Source organism: Salmo trutta, chromosome 7, assembly GCF_901001165.1.
Source record: "Salmo trutta chromosome 7, fSalTru1.1, whole genome shotgun sequence".
Classification (NCBI taxonomy): domain Eukaryota; kingdom Metazoa; phylum Chordata; class Actinopteri; order Salmoniformes; family Salmonidae; genus Salmo; species Salmo trutta.
In genome coordinates this window covers 29658111-29682929 of record NC_042963.1, presented here as the reverse complement: position 1 = coordinate 29682929, position 24819 = coordinate 29658111, and the positions used below count along the sequence as shown (strand labels likewise).

Genomic DNA, 24819 nt, shown 5'->3' with positions numbered 1-24819 from the left:
TTTTTTCACTATAATCCAATATGTATTTCATAGACAGTGATTTGCATTTTGGCCTGTGGAATGGGTGTAGTAAACCCCCCAAATGTAATCCATTTTGAATTCAGACTGTAACACAATAAAATGTAGAACAACTCATGGGTTATGAATACTTTCTGAAGGCGCTTGTAGTTTCTACAGACCCTACTGAGTACTCCAAACTCCACTTTTACGTCAGCACAAAGTATAGTTTTTTCACTATAATCCAATATGTATTTCATAGACAGTGATTTGCATTTTGGCCTGTGGAATGGGTGTAGTAAAAGGCCAGCAAAACTCTGTATTATGCAGTGCACCTTGAAATTATACCATTATATACATTCTACAGACCCTACTGAGTACTCCCAACCCCATTTACATCAGCACAAAGAATTGTGTTTTCATTATAAGTCAATATGTATTTGATATACAGTGATTTGCGTTGTGGCCTATGGAATGGTTGTAGTTGGCCTGAAGACCCGACGTTGAACTGCATAGAATTCTACGTCGGGGAGAAAATAAGGAACGTTTCCTCTCACGACCTCTACAAGCCAGAATGCTGAATACAATTATACTTTACCGGTTGTCCGTGGGGGTGGTCTTTTTGCAGGTAGGAACGTAAGACAAAATATACACAGAGTAGTGTTATCAACCCGAACTTCAGTATGCTGGTCTGTATATTGTTTGTATTTCCGGTTTTATGTTTCAAAACTGAAGCAATTTGCACATGACGAACACTTGCTCAATATAATGGAGCTTAACCGAACGACAAACATTTCCAGCTGATTGCGAGGAAACATGCTTTGGTCAACTACATGTGGTTACGTTAGGATATTGTTTCCATATTGTCCATCATGTGCAATGCATCAGCATGTTGAAAATACAAGTGACAGACCGGCGCCGCAAAAAAACAGTAAACAACCCTTTCCTGTGGATAACGTTACCCTATCTCCACATCCTACCACCAAAAGGACCAACAGGATGTTCAACCGGTAAAATAAGTGTAAATATCAATTTATTCAACATTCTGCCTTGTAGAGACAATTGGGTCTTTTTTCCAGCGATTTCTTTCAGAATGATATTCATGGGTAACCATGGAAACAGTCCGATTTTTTAATGGAAGGTGTAGTAAAAGGCCAGCAACACTCTGTATTATTCAGCGACCCATGAAATGACACCATATACAGATTCTACAGACCCTACTGAGTACTCCCAACCCAACTCTTACATCGGCACTAAGAATAGTTTTTTCACTATCAGTCCAATATTGTCAACATACCAGTCGGAAGATTGTGTTTTTTAATAGTGGCCTTAAAATAATGTTTTTAAAACATATGTAAAACTTTTTTTTACCATAAATGTCTTATTGCATTTGCTTATAAGCACAAAACAATCGAAATAGATACAAATGTTATCTTTTGAATGAGTTTTCCACCTTACAATGTTTTTGAAATGGGGCTTTTATTTTGAAGGTTTCTTTATTACCGTATCTGAGTGACGCCATCTTCAGTGCTGCTAGCGAATAGTAGCACGCAGAGGAGTGAAAGATTAGTCTACGCAGAAGCACTGACAGAACTGTTCAAATACCGAAGGATGTTTTTTGTTGTTTTTTTGTCCCCGCACTCGACAGCAACATACGAGCGGATTATGATTGTCAAGAACTTGAAGAAACGTGAGAGAAGATAAAGGACCTAACGGTATACATTTAAAGTGCTTTCCGAATAGAAACGGCCAAAAGTCTCCTATCTGCTCTAAAGTTCCTGTGTGGACAGGGACGAAAATATATGCCATGTCTTTTTGGGACAGGGTTTTCTGACATTTATCATAAAACATATATTTTATTTACAGTTGATCCTTGGATAAAGGCATATCATCCAGTAGTCGCCTACCTAGCTACCAACGGGAAAAGTTGACTCCTCCGTGCTACTGCAGGTAATTAAGTGGTAAAACATTACCTGCTCATTCATTGCGTGGTTACTGTAACGCTGGCATAGTTGGGTCACTATGGGACTCTGTAGAGCATTTACAAAAATGAGGCACTTCAATTATTATAAGTAGTGCATCAATATAGCAGTTGTCAAAACATGTTTTGCTGACAACTTTGTTTAAATGGCTGTTTGGAGCTCGTCTGGACTGTTGCCCATGACTTATGCACAAGGAGTCACACGTGTCGTAAGCAATAAGTGTAGACTAATGCCGCGATTAAAACAACTGGGAATTTAAATCACGACGTCAGTGATCTTCAGGTCGGAATTGGAATTCCGAGTTGGTTTACCGTTCAAATCGATTTTTGCTAGTCGGAACTAGTTTTGTCCCCTGAGATCCTAGTTGTTTTGGACGCTGGGAAGTCGGAGATTTCTGAGTTCCCAGTTGTGTTGAACGCGGCATAACAGTAAAACGCTTACTAACGGCACTTCCCAAGAACGCAGAGAGAAAGAAAATTGAGAAATAATATCAAAGTAAAACATGTAATAATAAATACACAATGAGTAAAGATAACATGGCTATATACACTGGGTACCAGTGTCAAGTCTGCGCAGGGGTACGATGTAATTGAGGTAGATATGTACATATTACTGTGGTTGGTCGGATGCCAAGCAGTTGCCATACCAAGCGGTGATGCAGTCAGCCAAGATGGTTATTATGGTGCAGCAGTACAACTTTGTGGATATGATGGTCCATGCCAAATATTTTCAGCCTCCTGAGGGGGAAGAGGTGTTGTCGCGCACTCTTCACGACTGAGTTGGTGTTTGTGGACCATGATAAATCCTTAGTGATGTGGACACAGAGGAACTTGAAGCTCTCAACCCACTACGCTACAGCCCGTCGATGTGAATGAGGGCATGCTCTGCCCTCCGTTTTCTGTAGTTCACAATCAGCTCCTTTGTCTTGCTGACGTTGAGGGAGAGCCAGGTCTCTGACCTACTCACTATAGGCTGTCTCATTGTCGTTGCTGATCAGGCCTGCCACCATCGTGTCGTCTGCAAATTTTATGATGGTCTTGGAGTTGTGTTTGGCCACGCAGTCGTGGGTGAACGGGGAGTACAGGAGGGGACCAAGCACACAACCCTGAGGGGCCCCCGTTTTGAGGGTCAGATTGGTGGATGTGTTGCTGCCTTCCCTTACCACCTGGGGGAGGCCCATCCGGAAGTCCAGGATCGAGTTGCAGAGGGAGGTGTTTAGTCCCAAGGTCCTTAGCTTAGTGATGAGCTTGGAAGGCACTATTGTGTTGAACGCTGAGCTGTAGTCTATGAACAGCGTTCTCACATAGGTGTTCCTCTTGTCCAGGTGGGATAGGGCAGTGTGGAGTGCAATAGAGATTGTGTCGTCTGTGGATCTGTTGGGGCAGTATGTGAATTGGAATGGGTCCATGGTGTCTGAGATGATGGTGTTGATGTGAGCCATGACCAGCCTTTCAAAGCATTTCATGGCTACAAATGTGAGTGCTACAGGACGATAGTCATTTAGACGGGTTTAAGCTGTATTGGAGTACTGAGAACTAAATGCCCTACCAAAATTAAGTTACTTTTTCTGTTACTGAGGGGGCTCGTCTTCTGATCCAGAGATGGTGTAGGTGACTTGTGTCAAATTCCCTCCTTTGTCTGGTGGATGATTATATGTCTCTGTTTTTGTTTACACAAGTGCCTCAGCATTGTTATGATTGCCATTCATGAGTTGATACTGTCCACAATAGCAGGCAGTTAACTTTGTTACTTCCTCACTTGTTACAGTGAATGCTAGGAGGTACAGTGAGATGGGACATTTCTAATTAAGGTTGACGATACCAGCCCACCAGTATGTGTCAAAAACCCTTTCTGCCCTTGCCTTTGACAACTTGGATTGAGTCCCAGCTTGGGAAAACATACAGCACCTAATATCCTTTAGTGTGAACAATAGACTGTGTTGTTCCATGGCAAGCCAGGTCAAAACTGACTAGTCCCAATTAATTATATTTTCAGTCAAAATTCACAAGCCTCACTGACAGTCTTTGGGTCACAGATTTTTTTTTTGAAAGTTGAATTGCTTGGAATACTTCAGACGTCACCTTGGACATGGGCATTCTGTTTGCTCTTTCCCTTTCACTTTGCAAATCATAAACATTTTATATGGTGGTTGGTTGATAGTTGATTTACACCTAAACTGTTCCCCAGAGGTATCTAAAAACCTCTGTTGTACTGCATTTTTTCAAATCAATCAAATTCAGCATGGCATTAGTGATGGGGGATAAAATCAATACAATTACAAATTGGGATAGAATTTTTTTACAATATATCGTAATGACAATATCGCAATATTATTTTCGCGCTAGTTGGCTGTACCTGCACCAAAACTCCAGTATTTTTCCTTTGTAGCTTGTTCTCCATCTTATTTTATAATAGGGAGCCAATTTAAAGCACTTTTATTTCCATGACTGATCAAAACTCGTTTTCTTATGGTTCTCTCTTGTCCCTCTGCAGCAGGTGAGCAATATGTTTGGACATTGGAATAGCAATAAAATCACAGTATTGAATAACAATACATAGAATTGTGTAAATCGGAATACATATCGTATTGGCACGTAAGTACTGTGATAATATTGTATCTTGAGGTCCCTGGCAATTCCCAGCGCTGCATAGCATGTGTGTGGTAGTTTACCAGAGAGATGACTCAGAACTTGACCTGACCTGAGACTCTTTATTTGGTTGTGTTTCAGAGAGACACTCACCTATTATTCATTTTGGGGAGGATTGGGAGGGGGGGGGGTAGCCAAGCACAAGCTTACTTGTAAAGGAAATGTCATGTGACACCCTGGCCTTTGAAAACTTCCCTTTCCCTCAGCCGGCCGGAAGAGCTAGCAGGGGAACAGGTGTGACCCAGCTTTAGCCTGCCTGGGAAACACCACACAACATAACCTACTGCAGCAGACTAACAGGAAACTGAAGGAGACAATTGCAGACAGTAGATGTTGTTCTTTATCTTGAATTTAAACTTGGTTTCTTGGTTTATCAAACCAGTTGGCTGTTTACTGAACCAAGTTTTATTCAGTTAATCCATTGACTAAACTCTAACATTGTGGCATGATTAGACTAGGTAGTTTAATTGTCTCACGTATAGGGTTACACATGTACAGTGAGCTCCAAAAGTATTGGGACAACAGTGACACATTTAGTTGTTTTGGCTCTTATACAATGACTGAGGTTAAAGTGAAGACTGACAGCTTTAATTTGAGGGTATTTTCATCCATATCTGGTAAACCGTTTAGAAATTACACCACCTTTTGTACAAGGCCCTCCCATTCTAGGGGGGACAAATATCATATTCCCCCCCGAAATGCTAATCTCCTGTTAGTGTCATAGTGAGAGGTTAGCATGTCTTGGGGTATGATATTTGTGCGTCTGTAACGTTCTTACTCATCATTATTCACAATTCATTCAGGACTATCCGTAATCATGGTAGCATCCACATTAATGTAACAGTGTTTAGAAACATATTCTATTCTTATTTACAATAAAAGTGACTCCAAATTGATACAGCATTATTTACCATTAATTTCTATTGGGCACAAAATAATGTGAAACACAACCAAAACAAACAAAAAATGCATCCAACAAGTTTGTAGAATCACAAGCTTGGCGTAATCATTGCATGCTAGGAATATGGGACCAAATACTACACTTTTGACTGCTTTAATAGGCACAAGTGAATTTGTCCCTAAAAACTGCTGTCATTTCTAAATGGTTCACCCGATATGGATGAAAATACCATCCAATTAAAACTGACAGTCTGCACTTTAACCTCATAGTCCTTGTATAATTTCAAATCCAAAACAACACAAAATGTCACTGTCCCAATACTTTTGGAGCTCACCGTAATTACAGGTTACAGTGAAATTCTTGAGCTCCAAGTTCCAACATTACAGGACAAATGGAAATAAGACCTGGGGAGCAGGCGGGGATTGGAGTACCGTACATTCCGGACTATAAGCCGCATCTTTTTTCCCAGGCTTTGAACCTCGCGGCTTAAACAATGACGCGGCTAATATATGGATTTTTCTCGCTTTCAAAAAAAAATGTCTCCAAAAAAACACATTCTGTGATGTGCTCAGTTTTTTGGCGGCATGAAGCTTTCATTACACCAAAGAAATTGCCGAACAGGTTAAGGTCAAACAACTTTTTTGTTTACTGTTTAGATTAAATCGAGCGCTCTCAAACTTCCCATCATTCTGATTACGGTTGTCATTTTGTCACCCTCATCATGGCAAAGACACGGAGAAATGCATATGATGCAGCTTTCAAGTTGAAGGCGATTGATCTGGCTGTTGGAAAAGGAAATAGAGCTGCTGCACGGGAGCTTGGTCTTAATGAGTCGATGATAAGACGTTGGAAACAGCAGCGTGAGGAATTGACTCAGTGCAAAAGACAACTAAAGCTTACTGCTAATTTTTTATTTCTTGTTACAAGCCGTGTTTCGTTAAAGCCTATTTATTTTTGTTATAAGCCGTGTTTCGTTAAAGCCTGTGTAAAGTTCATTTGTTTCAATGTACCGGTAGGCACCTGCGGCTTATTTATGTTCAAAATATAAAAAAATAAATACAAATAATCAGTGGGTGCGGCTTATATTATGGTGCGCTTAATAGTCCGGAAATTACGGTAGGTAACTGACTAGTGTTGGCTATTCAGCATGCTAAATGTCCATTGGGGTGGAGGCAGGGTAAAATGTCAGTTGGTGGGGGGTTAGGGGGGGACAAGGGGAGTAGGTAGCTGACTAGTGGTGGCTATTCAGCAGCCTGATCATCTGGGGGGTAGAAGCTATTGGCCAAGAACTGCAAAGCTGCTGTGTTTTTCATGCTCAAGAATGGTCCACCACTCAAAGGACGTCCCCATCCAGCCAACTTGACACAACTGTGGGAAGCATTGGAGTCAACATTGGCCAGCATCCCTGTGGAACGCTTTCAACACCTTGTAGAGTCCATGCCCATAATTGAGGCTGTTCTGGGGGCAAAAGGGATGCATCTCAAGGTGTTCCTAATGTTTTCTACATTCTGTTTGATCTAGCTAGGGGTGTGCAGTTCAGACATGGAAATGTAGTCTTATTTACCCTACAGAGTGTGGGTTTTCGTAGGCCATTTTTCAATTTTTGATCATACGTTGCTAACTTCAGTAAGACCGCAAGGTAATGATGAATTTATCCACAAACCATACATTTTCTGCTATTAGTAAAAACTCAAGGTTCTATGAAATTAATTCCTTTGGTGGACTGCACGGCTATTTGAGCCACGACTTGCATTACTGAAACAGGTGCGTCTTTCTTATCAATATCATTGTTCACCGTTTACTCCAGTTTCAACGGTGTTATTCCCTTTACAATGTTGAGAGATACAATTTAAAGCTTTAGAAAGCTAACATTATTCCATTTTTAACCAGAAGATGCCCGTATTTGGCACGCTTTCTTTTGCTTAAACTTGGTGGGTAAGCTTTTGTTGAACATGAAACAAAGTATGCTCCTAGACTGATGCATTTTGGGGCTCCCGAGGGGCACAGCTGTCTAAGGCACTGCATCTCGGTGCTAGAGGCATCGCTACAGACACCCTGGTTCGATTCCTGGCTGTATCACAACCAGCTGTGAATAGGAGTCCCATAGGGCGGCGCACAATTGGCCCAGCATCATCTGGGTTTGACCGTTGTAGGCAGTCATTGTAAATAAGAATTTGTTCTTAACTGACTTGCCTGGTTAAATAAATGTTAAATAAAAAATGAATGCACTAAGTTGCTCTGGATAAGAGGGTCTGATAAATGACACATGTAATGAATGTTATTTGCCTGCATTAAAACAATGTTTTTGTTGCATATTTCAGTCCGGAACCTGCCTAGGTTTACGAAGAGTAAATGGCACACTAGCAGTTCACAAAAAAGCCTAAAATAGATGAGACTCCTATTATTCCAGAACTGCATCTTATGGTTGGAAAACATTTCCCTACTTTAATCAACCAGTCCATTTTGAATTTGGGATAAAGCTGCCATGATTTGGCAAGCAATGCAGCTTTTCTACAATTTTAGCCATATTAGCATTGACATGCAATCAAAACACCTAAAAATAACCCATGGTATCAAGAACCAGATGAAACGAGCCACTTATGATTCCCCAAATGGCAGTTACTTGTCATTCTTGCTAGCAATCTGGCCATCCAGAATTACAACACATTGACTTCTGCTCCATTAAAGTGCGCACATCGTTTTCGTGAAGATGTCAGCTAACCAATTACATTTTAGTCATTTAGCAGACGCTCTTATCCAGAGCGACTTACAGTAGTGAATATATACATTTCATGCATTTTTTTTTTTTTTTTTTTACTGGCCCTCCGTGGGATTCAAACCCTGGCGTTGCAAACACCATGCTCTACCAACTGAGCCACAGGGAAGACCATCTATCTATATGTGTGGTCTCATTTGAAATAGGCGGAGAATCAAGTGGCAGTTCTTTCCAAGGAAATTAAGTTCAATATGATTAGACTATAGTTAATTACAGTGGCTGTAAAATATGCTGAACAAAAATATAAATGCAACACTTTCAACAATTTTATATTTTTCATATAAGGAAATCAGTCAATTTAAATAAATAAATTAGGCCATAATCTATGGATTTCAGATGACTGGGTAGGGGTGCAGCCATTGATGTGGAGGTCCTGGGCTCAGACAATGGTTGAATGTGGCCTGCGGCTTATGGTAGAGGAATAAACATTCAATTCTCTGGCAACAACTCCGGTGGACATTCCTGCAGTCTGCATGCCAATTGCAACCTCCCTCAACTTGAGACATCTGTGGCATTGTGTTGTGTGACAAAACTGCACATTTTAGTGGCCTTTTATTGCCCCCAGCACAAAGTGCACCTGTGTAATGATAATGTGTTTAATCAACTTCTTGATAGGACACCTGTCAGGTGAATGGATTATTTTGGCAAAAGAGAAATGCTCACTAACAGGGATGTAAACACATTTGTGCACAATTTGAGAGAAATAAGCTTTTTGTGCATATGGAACATTTCTGGGATCTTTTATTTCAGCTCATGAAACATGGGACCAACGCTTTACATGTTGCGTTTATATTTCTGTTCAGGATATATATTGATAATGGAAGGAAGTGAAGGGCGCTCAACCAACGTGAGTCGAGGTGCAATCAAAACATTTTTGAAAAGGCCCAAAGCGCCCACAGGCTACCATGGTGAGCGAGCTTTGCACCTTTTTCATTTTCAATAAATATTGATTACCCATTTATTTGCTTGCAACTCGTTCTCCTAAAAGGTAGGCTGTATGCAAAACGTAGGTTAAGAGAAAGTGGAAGTGTCCACTGTCGTCATTCTTGCTGCTTCATATTCAGTAGCCATACCTGTGAGATCAGGTGCGCAAGTGGTCTCAATTAAATAGAGTAGGCTGTAGTCTATGTATGGGCGGAGAAGCACTGGGCAGTTATCTTTGCAAGGATATGTACTTCCTAAATGATTAGGCTATAGTTTACTACATCGCCTAGAAATAAATATTGATCAACCATATTTGTCTCCGTCTGAAAATTGTCCCACTCCTAAAGGTAGGCTATAAAACGTATCTCAAGAGAAAGTGCAAGTCTCTCCAACTCTGCTCTCTTCAAACTATGTCTAGCCTATTGGTTGATATAGCCCAGTAATACAGATAGCCTAATATAATGGACCAGGTGAGAATCTCTGGTAATTTAACCTATTTCAGAGGTTATTTTTTCGCATTTTGATATTGCCTATAAGGCGCAAAATTGCTGGGACCATGGCTGGCAAGTGAGCTGCATCACATACACCTAAAATAACATTGCGGGACTGCGGTTGGGTTCGAGACAAGTTCTTGTGGTAGCGGGTGGGAGTCGGACAGACAGTAGATGCTTGCTGGTGCGGTATGAAAGCTGCGGGTGCAGGCGGGATGAAGAAATCAGTCCCATGCAGACCTCTACTTTGGGGGACAAATTATGCTGTTTACATGCACCATAGGCCTCTGTTGTACTAGAACAAGTTTACTTTGAAGTGTGCTAGCCTAAATGGCCAATTATTATGTTTAGTGATGCACCAATGATATATTTTTGACCGATATCCGATATTTTCCTTAACCAAACAAAAAAACGATATTGATAAGAGATATCAAAAAATGTAGCACCTTTTTAAGCATTCTAGTACAGTTAAATAGTTAACACACACACATAGACCGCTGTGTCCAAGGCACTGCATCTCAGTGGTTCGAATCCAGGCTGTATCACATCTGGCCGTGATTGGGAGTCCCATAGGGCGGTGCACAATTGACCCAGCGTTTGGCCCGGGGTAGGCCGTCATTGTAAATTTGTTCTTAACTGACTTGCCAAGTTAAATAAAGGTTACACACACACACACCACACTGACCAAAAAGTTATTTTGTTGGCATTTACTTATGTTCCCATTACCAGTAAAACATAATCAAAACCTTTTTCTTTCACTTACTTGCTGTGCTGTTTCGTTGTTCAGTTTCATTCTCAACCAGGATTTCTCATACTATGGAATGCCATTTGGGTCTTTGCGTGTCAAAAAAGATACACATCAAATAACACTATTTGACGTGTCAAATAAGCTTGTTGTCCAATCAGGACCTGAATATGACTGTACGTCACATAATAATTTAACACGTTCATTAATTATATATATTTACGTAGATATTACACATTGTTTACACTATCACTCGTATTTCATATATCACAACGATTCGTTGATAGGTATGCTATGATGCTGGTAGAGTTGTCTTGCTACAGTGCTGGTCATTAAAAAAAAGCTAGCTAGCGCATAGATGCAAACAATGTTCTTCCCCAAAAACATCTGTTTCAGTAGCTATAGTTAGTTAGCTAACTAATTATATAGCTAGGTGTCATCTAAAATGACCCTGTTTCATAAGACAGTTCTTATTTGTTGAATGGTGGTCGTACCCATCTATGTGAAGCTAGCCACAATAAGAATTAGCCACAATAGTTTACTTTGCGGTTAGCCTTCAAAATAAAAGTATGTCATTGACAGTGACGCAAATGAATTCAAATAGTAGAATTATGTCATATTTGAATAGATCATGCTAAACGAGGTTGAAATGTTGTTATATAAAATCAACAGAATACAATAATTTGACAAATCTGAAATCACACTGGATCTATTATACTTTAGAATTGCATTAGGGGCATACAGTTGAAGTTTACATACACCTTAGCCAAATACATTTAAACTCAGTTTTTCACAATTCCTGACATTTAAGCCAAGTAAAAATCCCCTGTTTTAGGTCAGTTAGGATCACCACTTTATTTTTAAGAATGTGAAATGTCAGAATAATAGTAGAGAGAATTATTTATTTTAGATTTTTATTTTTTTTCATCACATTCCCAGTGGGTCAGAAGTTTACATACAATCAATTAGTATTTGGTAGCATTGCCTTTAAATTGTTTAACTTGGGTCAAACATTTTGGGTAGCCTTCCACTAGCTTCCCACAATAAGTTGGGTGAATTTTGGCCCATTCCTCCTGGTTTTGGCCCATTGCTCCTGTCAGTTTTGTAGGCATCCTGGCTCGCACACACTTTTTCAGTTCTGCCCACACATTTTCTATGGGATTGAGGTCAGGGCTTTGTGATGGCCACTCCAATACCTTGACATTGTTGTCCTTATTAAGCCATTTTGCCACAACTTTGGAAGTATGCTTGGGTCATTGTCCATTTGGAAGACCCATTTGCGACCAAGCTTTAACCTCTATGGGACCGGCGGGACGAATTCGTCCCACCTACGTAACAGCCAGTTGAATCCAGTGGCGCGATTTTTAAAACGTTTGAAATACTATTACTTCAATTTCTCAAACATATGACTATTTTACAGCTATTTAAAGACAAGACTCTCGTTAATCTAACCACACTGTCCGATTTCAAAAAGGCTTTACAACGAAAGCAAAACATTAGATTATGTCAGGAGAGTGCCCAGCCAGAAATAATCAGACACCCATTTTTCAAGCAAGCATATAATATCACAAAAACCCAAACCACAGCTAAATGCAGCACTAACCTTTTATGATCTTCATCAGATGACACACCTAGGACATTATGTTATACAATACATGCATGTCTGTTCAATCAAGTTCATATTTATATCAAAAACCAGCTTTTTACATTAGCATGTGACGTTCAGAAAAAGCATACCCCCGCAAACTTCCCGGGAATTTAATAACAATTTGCTAAATTACTCACGATAAACGTTCACAAAAAGCATAACAATTATTTTAAGAATTATAGATACATTACTCCTCTATGCACTCGATATGTCCGATTTTAAAATAGCTTTTCGGATGAAGCACATTTTGCAATATTCTAAGTACATAGCCCAGCCATCACGGGCTAGCTATTTAGACACCCGGCAAGTTTAGCCTTCACCAAAATCATATTTCCTATAAGAAAAATGGTCTTACCTTTCCTGTTCTTCGTCAGAATGCACTCCCAGGACTTCTACTTCAATAACAAATGTAGGTTTGGTCCCAAATAATCCATAGTTATATCCAAACAGCGGCGTTTTGTTCGTGCGTTCTAGACACTATCAGAATGCTAAATCACGGTCGTGCGCATGGCGCAGAACGTGACAAAAAATTTCTAAATATTCCATTACCGTACTTCGAAGCATGTCAACCGCTGTTTAAAATCAATTTTTATGCAATTTATCTCGTAGAAAAGCGATAATATTCCGACCGGGAATCTCCAATGAGCTAAACAGCCGAAGAAAAATACTCCACGGGGTCGAATCACGCACGCGCCTAATTCTATTGTCCTCTGATGCGACACTTGGAAAAGGCGATAATGTGTTTCAGCCTGAGGCTGCCTCGTCATCGTTCAGGTTTTTCCCGGGTTCTGAGAGCCTATTGGAGCCCTAGGAATTGTCACGTTACAGCTAAGATCCCAACTCTTCTATAAACAGAGACAAGAAGAACGACTCCTTGTCAGACAGGCCACTTCCTGCATGAAACCTTCTCAGGTTTTTGCCTGCCATAGGAGTTCTGTTATACTCACAGACACCATTCAAACAGTTTTAGAAACTTTAAGGTGTTTTCTATCCAAACCTGAACAATAATATGCATATTCTAGCTTCTGAGTTGGTGTAGGAGGCAGTTAAAAATGGGCACATATTTTTTTCCAAAATTCTCAATGCTGCCCCCTAGCCCGTAGAGGACTTCTTGGGGCTATGTGGGACGTTAGCGTGCCACCCGTGGCGCACCCTATCAACAGCAGGTGCATTTCAAGAGCGGCAAATTTGAAACCAAATAAATGTCAAAATTCAAGTTTTTCAAACATACAACTATCTGGCACCCTTTGAAAGATAAACATCTCCTTAATCTAACCACGTTTTCCGATTTCAAAAAGGTTTTACGGCGAAAGCATAAAGTTAGGTTATGTTAGGAGAGTACATTGACAATAGCTGTGTGTAGTGTATTGTCAATTCAAAGACAGGCGTCACCAAAACCATAAAATCAGCTAAAATTATGCACTAACCTTTTACAATCTCCATCAGATGACACTCCTAGGACATTATGTTAGACAATGCATGCATTTTTAGTTCTATCAAGTTCATATTTGTATCTAAAAACAGTGTTTTACTATGGCGTTGATGTTCAGGAAATCGTTTCCCTCCAATACCGGCAGTCAAGTCATCACAACAAAATAATGAATTAATATTAGAAAACATTGGTAAAATATTATATTGTCATTCAAAGAATTATAGATTTACATCTCTTGAACGCAATGGACTTGCCAGATTTAAAATTAACCTTACTGGGAAATCACACTTTGCAATAATCTGAGCACTGCGCCCAGAAAAATACGCATTGCGATACAGACTAAAATACTATGTAAATAATCCATTACCTTTGATTCTCTTCATCAGATGTCACTTCCAAAGAATCCCAGGTCCATAACGAATGTAGTTTTGTTCAAAAAAGCTCATCATTTATGTCCAAAAACCTCCGTGTTGTAGCACATGATCTAAGCCAGCCGGACTTCACTTCACTTCAAGAACGGAAAAAAATATATTTTTGTTCGTTCAAACATGTCAAACGTTGTATCGCATAAATCATTAGGGCCTTTTTTAACCAGAACATGAATAAAATTCAAGGCGGACCATTGGGTTCTCTTTTAAAACGTTTCGGAATGAGAGTACCCACCATCAAATCGCACGCCAGGTGTCTAATGGGCCATCGCCGTTCCAACGCTCTTCTTCAGTCAGATCTCAATGTAGAAGACTCAAAACACTTTGTAAAGGCTGGGGACATCTTGTGGAAGCAATAGGAAGTGCCAAAATATTCCTCCTTCCCTTTGTTTTTCAATGGTATAGGCTTAAAGTCAATTCAACACATCAGGTATCCACTTCCTGTCAGAATCTGTCTCAGGGTTTTGCCTGCCAAATGAGTTCTGTTATACTCACAGACACCATTCAAACAGTTTTTGAAACTTTAGGGTGTTTTCTATCCATATATAATAAGTATATGCATATTGTAGTTACTGGGTAGGATTAGTAACCAGATTAAATCAGGTACATTTTTTTTATCCAGCCGTGAAAATACTGCCCCCTATACCCTAACAGGTTAACTTCCTGACTAATGTCTTGAGATGTTGCTTCAATATATCCACATAATTTTCCCTCCTCATGATGCCATTTTGTGAAGTGCACCAGTCCCTCCTGCAGCAAAGCACCCCCACAAAATGATGCTGCCACCCCCGTGCTTCACGGTTGGGAGGGTGTTCTTCAGCTTGCAAGCATCCCCCTTTTTGCTCCAAACATAACGATGGTCATTATGGCCAAACAGTTAAATTTTTGTTTTATCAGACTAGAGGGTATTTCTCCAAAAAGTACCATCAGTTGCAAACTGTAGTCTGGCTTTTTTATGGCGGTTTTGGAGCAGTGGCTTCTTCCTTGCTGAGCAGCCATTCAGGTTATGTCGATATAGGACTCGTTTTACTGTGGATATAGATACTTTTGTACCTGTTTCCTCCAGCATCTTCACAAGGTCCTTTGCTGTTTTTCTGGGATTGAGTTGCACTTTTCGCACCAAAGTGCGTTAATCTCTAGGAGACAGAACGCGTCTCCTTCCTGAGCGGTATGACGGCTGCGTGGTCCCATGGTGTTTATACTTGCGTACTATTGTTTGTAGAGATGATCGTGGTACCTTCAGACTAGAGGTCGACCGATTTAATCGGAATGGCTGATTTTAATTAGGGCCAATTTCAAGTTTTCATAACATTTTTGGACACCGATTATGGCCAATTACGTTGCACTCCACGATGAGGCTGCGTTGCAGGCTGACTACCTGTTATGCGAGTGTAGCGTAGAGCCAAGGTAAGTTGCTAGCTAGCATTAAACATATCTTATAAAAAACAATCAATCTTAACATAATCACTAGTTAACTACACATGGTTGATGATATTACTAGTTTATCTAGCTTGTCCTGTGTTGAATATAATCGATGCGGTGCCTGTTAATTTATCATTGGATCATAGCCTACTTCGCCAAATGGGTGATTTAACAAGCGCATTCGCGAAAAAAGCACTGTTGTTGAACCAATGTATACCTAACCATAAACATCAACGCCTTTCTTAAAATCAATACACAAGTATATATTTTTAAACCTGCATATTTAGTTAATATTGCCTGCTAACATGAATTTCTTTTAACTAGGGAAATGGTGTCACTTCTCTTGCATTCTGTGCAAGAGTCAGGGTATATGCAGCAGTTTGGGCCGCCTGGCTGGTTGCAAACTAATTTGCCAGAATTTTACATAATTATGACAACATTGACGGTTGTGCAATGTAACAGCAATATTTAGACTTATGGATGCCACCCGTTAGATAAAATACGGAACTGTTCCGTAATTTCACTGAAAGAATAAACGTTTTGTTTTCGAAATGATAGTTTCCGAATTTGACCATATTAATGACCTAAGGCTCGTATTTCTGTGTGTTATTATATTATAATTAAGTCTAGGATTTGATAGAGCATTCATTCAAACAGCACTTTCCTGCGTTTGCCAGCAGCTCTTCGCAATGCTTCAAGCATTGCTCTGTTTATGACTTCAAGCCTACCAACTCCCGAGATTAGGCTGGCAATGCTAAAGTACCTATTAGAACATCCAATAGTCAAAGGTATATGAAATACAAATGGTATAGAGAGAAATAGTCCTATAATAACTACAACCTAAAACTTATTACCTGGGAATATTGAAAACTCATGTTAAAAGGAACCCCCAGTTTTCATATGTTCTCATGTTCTGAGCAAGGAACTTAAACGTTAGCTTTTTTACATGGCAAATATTGCACTTTTACTTTCTTCTCCAACACTTTGTTTTTGCATTATTTAAACCAAATTGAACATGTTTCATTATTTATTTGAGACTTAATTGATTTTATTAATGTATTATATTAAGTTAAAATAAGTGTTCATTGTTCATTCAGTATTGTTGGTGAGCGCTCAGGACAGAGCGCTCAGGACTTAAGACTGGGGCGAAGGATCACCTTCTGACAGGACAATGACCCTAAGCACAGCCAAGACAACGCAGGAGTGGCTTCGGGACAAGTCTCTGAATGTTCTTGAGGCTCAGCCAGAGTCCGGACTTGAACCCAATCGAACATCTCTGGAGAGGTCTGAAAATAGCTGTGCAGCGACGCTCCCCATCCAACCTGACAGAGCTTGAGAGGATCTGCAGAGAAGAATGGAAGAAACTCCCCAAATACAGGTGTCCCAAGCTTGTAGCGTCAAAGCCAAGAAGAGTCCAGGCTGTAATTGCTGCCAAAGTTGCTTCAAGTACTGAGTAAAGAGTCTGAGTATATATGTAAATGTGATATTTCAGTTTTGTTTATTTAGATACATTTGCAAAAATTTCGAAGCTTGTTTTTTTTCTTTTTGCTTTGTCAAATCGAATCAAATTTTATTGGTCACATACACATGGTTAGCAGATTTTAATGCGAGTGTGGCGAAATACTTATACTTCTAGTTCCGACAGTGCAGTAATATCTAACAATTTCCCAACAACTGCCTAATTCACACATCTACATGGGTAAATGAGAATATGTACATACAATATATGGATGAGCAACGGCTGAGTGGCATTGGCAAGGTGCAATAAATGATATGAAATACACTATATACATATGATATGAGTAACATAAGATATGTAAACATTATTGAAGTGCATTATTTAAAGTGGCATTGTTTTAAAGTGACTAGTGATCATTGGGTCTCAATCTAGACAGCAGCCTCTGAGTAAGTGATTGCTGTTTTAGCAGTCTGATGGCCTTCAGTCTCTCGGTCCCAGCTTTGATGCACCTGTACTGATCTCGCCTTCTGGATGGTAGCGGTGTGAACAGGCAGTGGCTTAGGTGGTTGTTGTCCTTGATCTTTTTGGCCTTCCTGTGACATTGGGTGCTGTAGGCAGAACTGGTGTTTGTGGAGGATGAGGGCTGCAGTAGAGTGCAGTGATGTGTCCTATAAGGAGCATTGGTGGAAAATCTGATGGCCGAATGGTAAAGAACGTCTAGCCGCTCGAGAGCACCCTTACCTGCCGATCTATAAATGATGTCTCCGTAATCTAGCATGGGTAGGATGGTCATCTGAATCAGGGTTAGTTTGGCAGCTGGGGTGAAAGAGGAGCGATTACGATAGAGGAAACCAAGTCTAGATTTAACTTTATCCTGCAGCTTTGATATGTGCTGAGAGAAGGACTCCCAAGTACTTGTATGAGGTGACTACCTCAAGCTCTAAACCCTCAGCTGTAGTAATAACACCTGTTGGAAGAGGGGCATTCTTCTTACCAAACCACCTGACCTTTATTTTGGAGGTGTTCAGAGCAAGGTTCAGGGTAGAGTGTCCAACACGCTTTCTAAGAAAGCTTTGTTGTAGAGCATTTAACACAAAATCCAGGGAGGGGCCAGCTGGGTATGACTGTGTCATCTACATATAAATGGTTGAGAGAGCCTCCTACTGCCTGAGCTATGTTGATGTAAATTGAGAAGAGTGTGGGGCCTAGGATTGAGCCTTGGGGTTCTCCCTTGGTGACAGGCAGGAGATGTGCTTCAAAGTTAGAATTCATATAGGCCAAACTGTATAAAAAATCGTTCTCTTTCTGGTGCTCCTTACATTATGTTTGGTGCGTAACATTTTTTAAGTTGGAAGCTGTGTGTATTTTTGGTAGAGAAAGTGGTGTGTGTTTCTAAGAGGGAGGGAGACAGTGTGGGAGGGATGGAGAGTGTTTGTCTGTGTTAACTGAAGAGAAGGCTTCATGCAGTGTTTTCCCTTTATTGCCACAATGACATGCAGATCAGTATGCATGTACTGTATATTCCTTCCTCCCATTCCTCAAGCCAAATCACAGGTAGGCCTTTGCAAATATATGCAAATTAGTCACTCTATATACATTATATTATACAGTGTGAAGTTTAATTCAAAATGTTTTTTTAAATTGAGTAAAATTATGAATATCAGTGACTGGCTTAATGTGTAGCAAATGCGCATAACTCTTATAAATGGGAACAAGTGTCCGGGGACGGGTCGAACAGGACGCTAGGCCGCTGAATTTTTTTCCCCCTGTGGTGTCTCGATACTCAGTATCGTGATACTTGGCCTGGTATTGTGTTAGAAAAATGATGGTATCGTGACAACACTAATCACTGATGCATTTGTTCATGTCTTATAATTAACTGGGGCAAATACATTTTATAAAAAATTCAATACATTTATTTGATTTCCTATTGAGTTCAGTAAATGTTTTTGTATTGTTGAATTCTGTTTTAATGTCTGGATGCAAATGCTTATTTTTCAGAAATGTTGTGCACAAATGTGTTCACATTCCTTTTAGTGAGCATTTCTCCTTTGCCAAGATGATCAATCCACCTGACAGGTGTGGCATATCCAGAAGCTGATTAAACAGCATGATCATTACACAGGTGCGCCTTGTGCTGGGGACAATAAAAGGCCAGTCTAAGATGTGCAGTTTTGTCACAACACAATGCCACAGATGTCTCACGTTTTGAGGGAGTGTACAATTGGCATGCTCACTGCAACAATGTCCACCAGAGCAGTTTCCAGGGAATGTAATGTTCATTCCTCTACCACAACATCGTTTTAGAGAATTTGGCAGTACGTCCAACTGGCCACATATACTGATGTTTGATATCCCAGGACAGGTTTTGGTCCATATCCCACATATTTCTGGATAAGAGCGTCTGCTAAATGACGTAAATGTAAATTTCCATGTTTGATATCCCAAGACCGTTTTTGGTCCATATCCCACATATTTAGATGGGCAAATGGCATAACATGATATGCATCTAAAATACCTTAGAACCACACATATCCACGTCCAAATGCACCAATATAACCTCTAAAGACCTTGGGGAACTAATGCACGAATATAACCTCTAAAGACCTTGGGGAACTAACTTTTTCTAAAAAAGTGACTTTTGTAATGCGTAAGTCCACTTTTGAAAATACATGCACGTAATTACAATACTTATGCTAAAATATGGGGTATTTTTACCCATCAACCCAACTACTGTTTTCTGTAGCGCAACAAAGTATTTTGTTGGCAACAGGACATTTTCAGTCAGGTACCACTGTGCAATGGACTGATGAGGATGTTATTGAGTGTTTCATCTGAACTGCTATTGCATCACATGATGTTTCCTTTCATCGGAAACTAACCCCAGCAGCCTAAGGCTTTTGATACACCGTCAAACAAGACCTGCCAATACTCTGGGAAAATCTCAGTCTCAAGATGAATCCAGTTTCCTGTTTCAATTTAGCTCAACACCCTTTGGGAGGAATTCCACAGCTCTTAATCTAAGCACCAGTATTCGGTATCTGACGTGTCTGAGATAAAAGTCAAAACTATTTATGAATAAACTTTTTGCATTAGGCTGTAACACACATTACATGCAGAAAGGCATGTAAAAGTGAAGGCTCCTCAGAGGAAGGGGAGGATCATCCTCAGTGAATTTCATATAAATAGTTATCCCTTTTAGATAAAATTATACTAAATATATTCACATGTCAACAAATAATTGATTGAAACACATTGCTTAGCAAACATTTTAATAGTTAGCTTAATTTCAGTTTGACTAAACAAGCAAGTATAGTGTAGAGAATCATTGTACCCTCTAAACTGCTGTGAAATATATTTTCCATAACCAAAAGTATTGTATTTTCAGCTGTTTGAAGCTGTTGTACAAAACCAAAAGTAAAAAACGCAAAGATGAAACATAAGAAAGGGAAGCATAGAAATAGCCACAGAACAGATCTACCATTTCTTTACTTGCTTTCAATGATAACAGATCTATAACACACATTTCTATGTGAATTTGGTTGGGTTGCTCAAAAAGTTATGTTGCAGCTAGCTAGCGACTGCATCTAGCGAGTTTAACAATACTCCAACACCTGGCTCAAACAGAGAGGTATGCTATGTTAGGAAGCTGGCTATGGCTATCCAACACTGGAACTCTTCCAAGTCGGTCAGCTTTAAGATTTGTAGGCTGTGTTTTGCCACTGGGGCCTGCCGGTGTAACTGCTAAACCGCTTGCTGTACACTGTACTACATGATTGTAGCGGGTTTACTAACGCGTTAGTAATTGTAGCTATGTTGACTATGGCGTTAGCTAATATGGTGACAACGATGTAGGCTGTGTGGAGCAGTTAGCCGTTATGGTATGAAAGTTTGGCTTGGAAAGGTTTTTTCGCCTGGTCACAGAATAAGGCGTAGATGCAAGAAGGAATTATGCAAAGAGATCATACTGTTTGTATGTGGCTGATATGCATGTGAATTGTGTTTGGGGATGATCAAGGGTCTATTCATTCCGCCGATTATGTTAAAACGTTTCTTAAACGGAAGCACACTGAACGAAACAGGGATAAACATACCTGAATTTGTCCTTTAGAAACTCTCGGTTGCAACTGTTTGGACTAGTGATTACACCCTAAATCAGCTAGTTGTGTGCAAGGTGGTATGTGTCACTGTCACCTTGATTAACAACAAAAAAATATCTACCTGTGCCCCTACATTGTAAACTTTCATTCGTAGGCTAGGTTGTAGCAACCTCATCATGGGTATAGGGAAAATTTGAGTATCATGTATGTAATAACTTAAACCAATCAATGTTACATTGATCTGGGTGAATGGAAAATGAATGAGTCATCCAATATGCTGAAATAGAAATAAGGCCATGCTCATGAAACAAAAAAAAAATTGTCCTTCCTAATCTTAAATGGCACTGACTGCCACTGGTATGCATTTCACTCAAGTGATGGAACTTTATAGGCCTAAGACACTCGACTCAACAAACTAAAAAGATACCCACCGAAACGATCAAACTTTTATAGGCCTTGAGAAAGCATCCGGTTGAGACTCTCTTAGCTTAATGTAATTCAGTAGTTTCATTGCAGAACCTGACATTTCTGGATGTCATTTTACATTTAATTATTTGAGCCTACTGTATCTAGATTAGGCATTTTATTTATCCACACAGACAATATAATCCGTGTTTGCTATCATCACATAGGCCTAGTTCCAGCTCTGCAAGTTCTTTTAGCACCTGAGAGTAAAGAGAGAGATGAGGGTTAACGCGTATAGATTCATCTTGATAGGTATAGCCTAAACATATCGGAATCATTGACCCCTGCTCTCGTGCTCTGACAAACGTCCCGAGGTATTTTGCTTTGCTTTTGTGCACCTTCATTTCCAAATTCCCACTATAAAGAAGTTTCCAGTTTCATTTGAGGCAGGTTTAAATATACCCCTGCGTGAAGAGTGCTGACAACCCGCTCTCTATGATCAGGCAGTACATTTCACAGCAGAGCACTGGCACCAGGCAGGGGCCCCAAGCCTGCTGTCTGTGATTGGCCTAGGTCTGACTGACTTTCTCACTAACCTTCTGACTAACTGCAGTAAACCAGCTGCTGGTGCTCTGATTGCTGTAACAGGTAACTTCTCTTTTTTTCTTTCCTCCTGCCTTGCCAATAGTCTAGTCCAGGAAATATTCCACCGAGGAGGAAAGAATGGCCTTTGTCTTCATGTAGCTAAGGTTTTGGTTTTCATCTTGGAACAATTTCTGAAATTCCTTTGCCTCTTTTGAAATGCCACATTGGGATTTGTTAGTAGCACTTGGTTAGAGAGTCAGTTTCTCATGGTCCTGCACTTGTTGTACTGATCATATGTTTTATGAGTTTGATGTTTTTAATGGCCAGAAATTAGGCAAAATGGTCCTGTATTCATAGCTCCATTTACACTTTAATATATAGCTTCTTGACCCTATGTATACAGTTGAAGTCGGAAGTTTACATACACTTAGGTTGGAGTCAATTAAACTCGTTTTTCAACCACTCCACAAATTTCTTGTTAACAAAATATAGTTTTGGCAAGTCGGTTAGGACATCTACTTTGCATGACACAAGTAATTTTTTCAACAATTGTTTATAGATTATTTCACTTCTAATTCACTGTATCACATTTCCAGTGAGTCAGAAGTTTACATACACTAAGTTGACTGCCTTTAAACAGCTTGGAAAATTCCAGAAAATTATGTCATGACTTTAGAAGCTTCTGATAGGCTAATTGACATCATTTGAGTCAATTGGAGGTGTGTGTGTGTGTGTGTGTGTGTATATATATATATATATCTCTATCTCACACACACACACGTGTGTGTGATATATATATCACACACACACGTGTGTGTGTGTGTGTGTGTGTGTGTGTGTGTGTGTGTTAAAGCGGCAATATGTAACTTTTTGGGTGGCCAGACCAAATTCGCATAAAAATGTGAGAGATCTATCAAAGTTTTTTTTTGTCACTTGCGCCGAATACAACAGGTGTAGACCTTACAGTGAAATGCTTACTTACAGGCTCTAACCAATAGTGCAAAAAAGGTATTAGGTGGACATGAGTCATTCTCATTGAAAGCATGTTTATGAGGTAGATATGTTATATGCACACTATTTTTATTTTTCCTGTTTGTAAGTTGTTTTTTTTGTCTTTTACATTAGTTTTTTTTACACCAGCTGGAAATAAAATGTTTTGGGTTATGGAAAATATATTTCACAGCGGTTTAGATGTTACAATGATTCTTTACATTATACTTGTTTTATCACAATCTAAAATTAGGCAAACTATTCAAATTTTAGCATCCAGGAAATGGCGAAGAGATTTCTGCATAGTGCATCTTTTAAGATTCACCTTATTGTCCCCGAAGGGTTCTCTCTCTTGGTTCACTGTCTGAGGATTAGTTTCCAATGAAATGTCCAATCATGGAATGCCTTTCTTGGGGAAGGAATTAGGGAGATGTGGAAAATAATTGCAAATTAAACAATATATTGGAGAGGTAATGGTGCCCTGATGAACCCCAGTTGCTGCGTCACAAAGAGCTTAACAGTAATTGAAAGATTTCAGTTGAACGTATTGTCTCATTCTAATAGTGATTTGCCATTATTATACCGATGTTCTAGTGGAGTACACTACAGTAAGTGAAGTGGATTTACACCTGTTTACACAATTGCATCGTGGGTCCCTTATCTGTACTATACAGATGCATAATTATGGATATGAATGTATTTCTCTTCATAGTGATCTACCCTAAATAGGTACACAAAGGTATCCTCCTTTGCATATTTGGGTATTATTATACACCCTGGCTGTTATTCTTAATGAGCTCTGCCCCCAAACAAGACCAAATTTGGTTGGACCGGAACAAATCTGAACCAGTTATAGACGTCTATGTTTCACATGTGTGGACATCACAGTACAGTAGAGTACAGCACAGAATAGTAGAGTTGCTCAATAGAGTAAAGTTCAACACAGTAGAGTTTATTACATTACAATGTTCTCAACTCTAGTCTGCTCTACTGTGTACTGAACTATACTTTTCTTTACTATACCGTACTGTGCAAAGTTATGAACCCAACTGGTTTGTGACAACTATGATTTCCCATTGTAGCCAATTCAATTGCAGAAATTCCTTTACCAATTTTTGGGGTGAAATTCCATTACCGATTGTGTAACGGAATTAAGTTTTAATCACTGAATATTTAATAACTCAAATTGATATCAGTAAAAAACATTATAGGGAATTGATAGGTCTACTTGTTACTTCTGTGAAATTTCATTATCGTCCTTCATGAGAGAAATAGGTATGTGGGTTTTTGGTAATGGAATTTCAAGCCACAAGTCAATGTTTCTTAAACTTACAGAAGGCAGAGAAAAATGTCTCAAACTAAATATTTAAGTGTGTATATTAGTTGGCAAGGGTCTTTACTTCAACATTGTGTTTTAATGTATTTATAAAACTTTTTTAGGACTTTTTCTGGTAGATCTTTTTGACCAGAAATCAAAGCCTTTGCTTATTCTTAATTTTTTAGGATGGAAAAGGGTTGAAAAATGTATATATGCCTGAATTAAAAAATATAGACTCTTTAGCTTTTATTGGACACACAATTTGACAAGCTCCTATGAACTTTACATGTTGGTGCTCATTGGTCCTTTTACATGCAAATGACCATTGTGTTGTTAACTTAGGCCAATCTTTCCGCAGTCACCTAAGTTGGTGTTATCATAGCGATTGCACAATGCAAAGAGGGTACTTGTGCCCATGTTTTCACCAAACCAACTTGTATACTATACAGTCTTTAATAAGTTGACATCTAAACATAACCTGCCACTTGCAGAACATATCAAGAATTAGCGAAATATACACTATATACCCAAAAGTATGTGGACACCCCTTCAAATTAGTGGATTTGGC

At 39.5% G+C, this 24819-nt stretch overlaps 1 protein-coding gene across 3 annotated transcripts in view; it reads left to right on the top strand.

Moving 5' to 3' along the window:
* Positions 1 to 1516: 1516 nt before the first annotated feature.
* peak1 (pseudopodium-enriched atypical kinase 1) overlaps positions 1517 to 24819 on the top strand; it is a 288619-nt gene continuing 265316 nt past the window's right edge. For all 3 annotated transcript variants that reach the window (XM_029758531.1, XM_029758529.1, XM_029758530.1), the window contains exons 1-2: positions 1517 to 1712; positions 1864 to 1947. The gene's annotated coding sequence lies outside the window, so the exon portion shown is untranslated. The remainder of the gene's footprint in view (positions 1713 to 1863; positions 1948 to 24819) is intronic.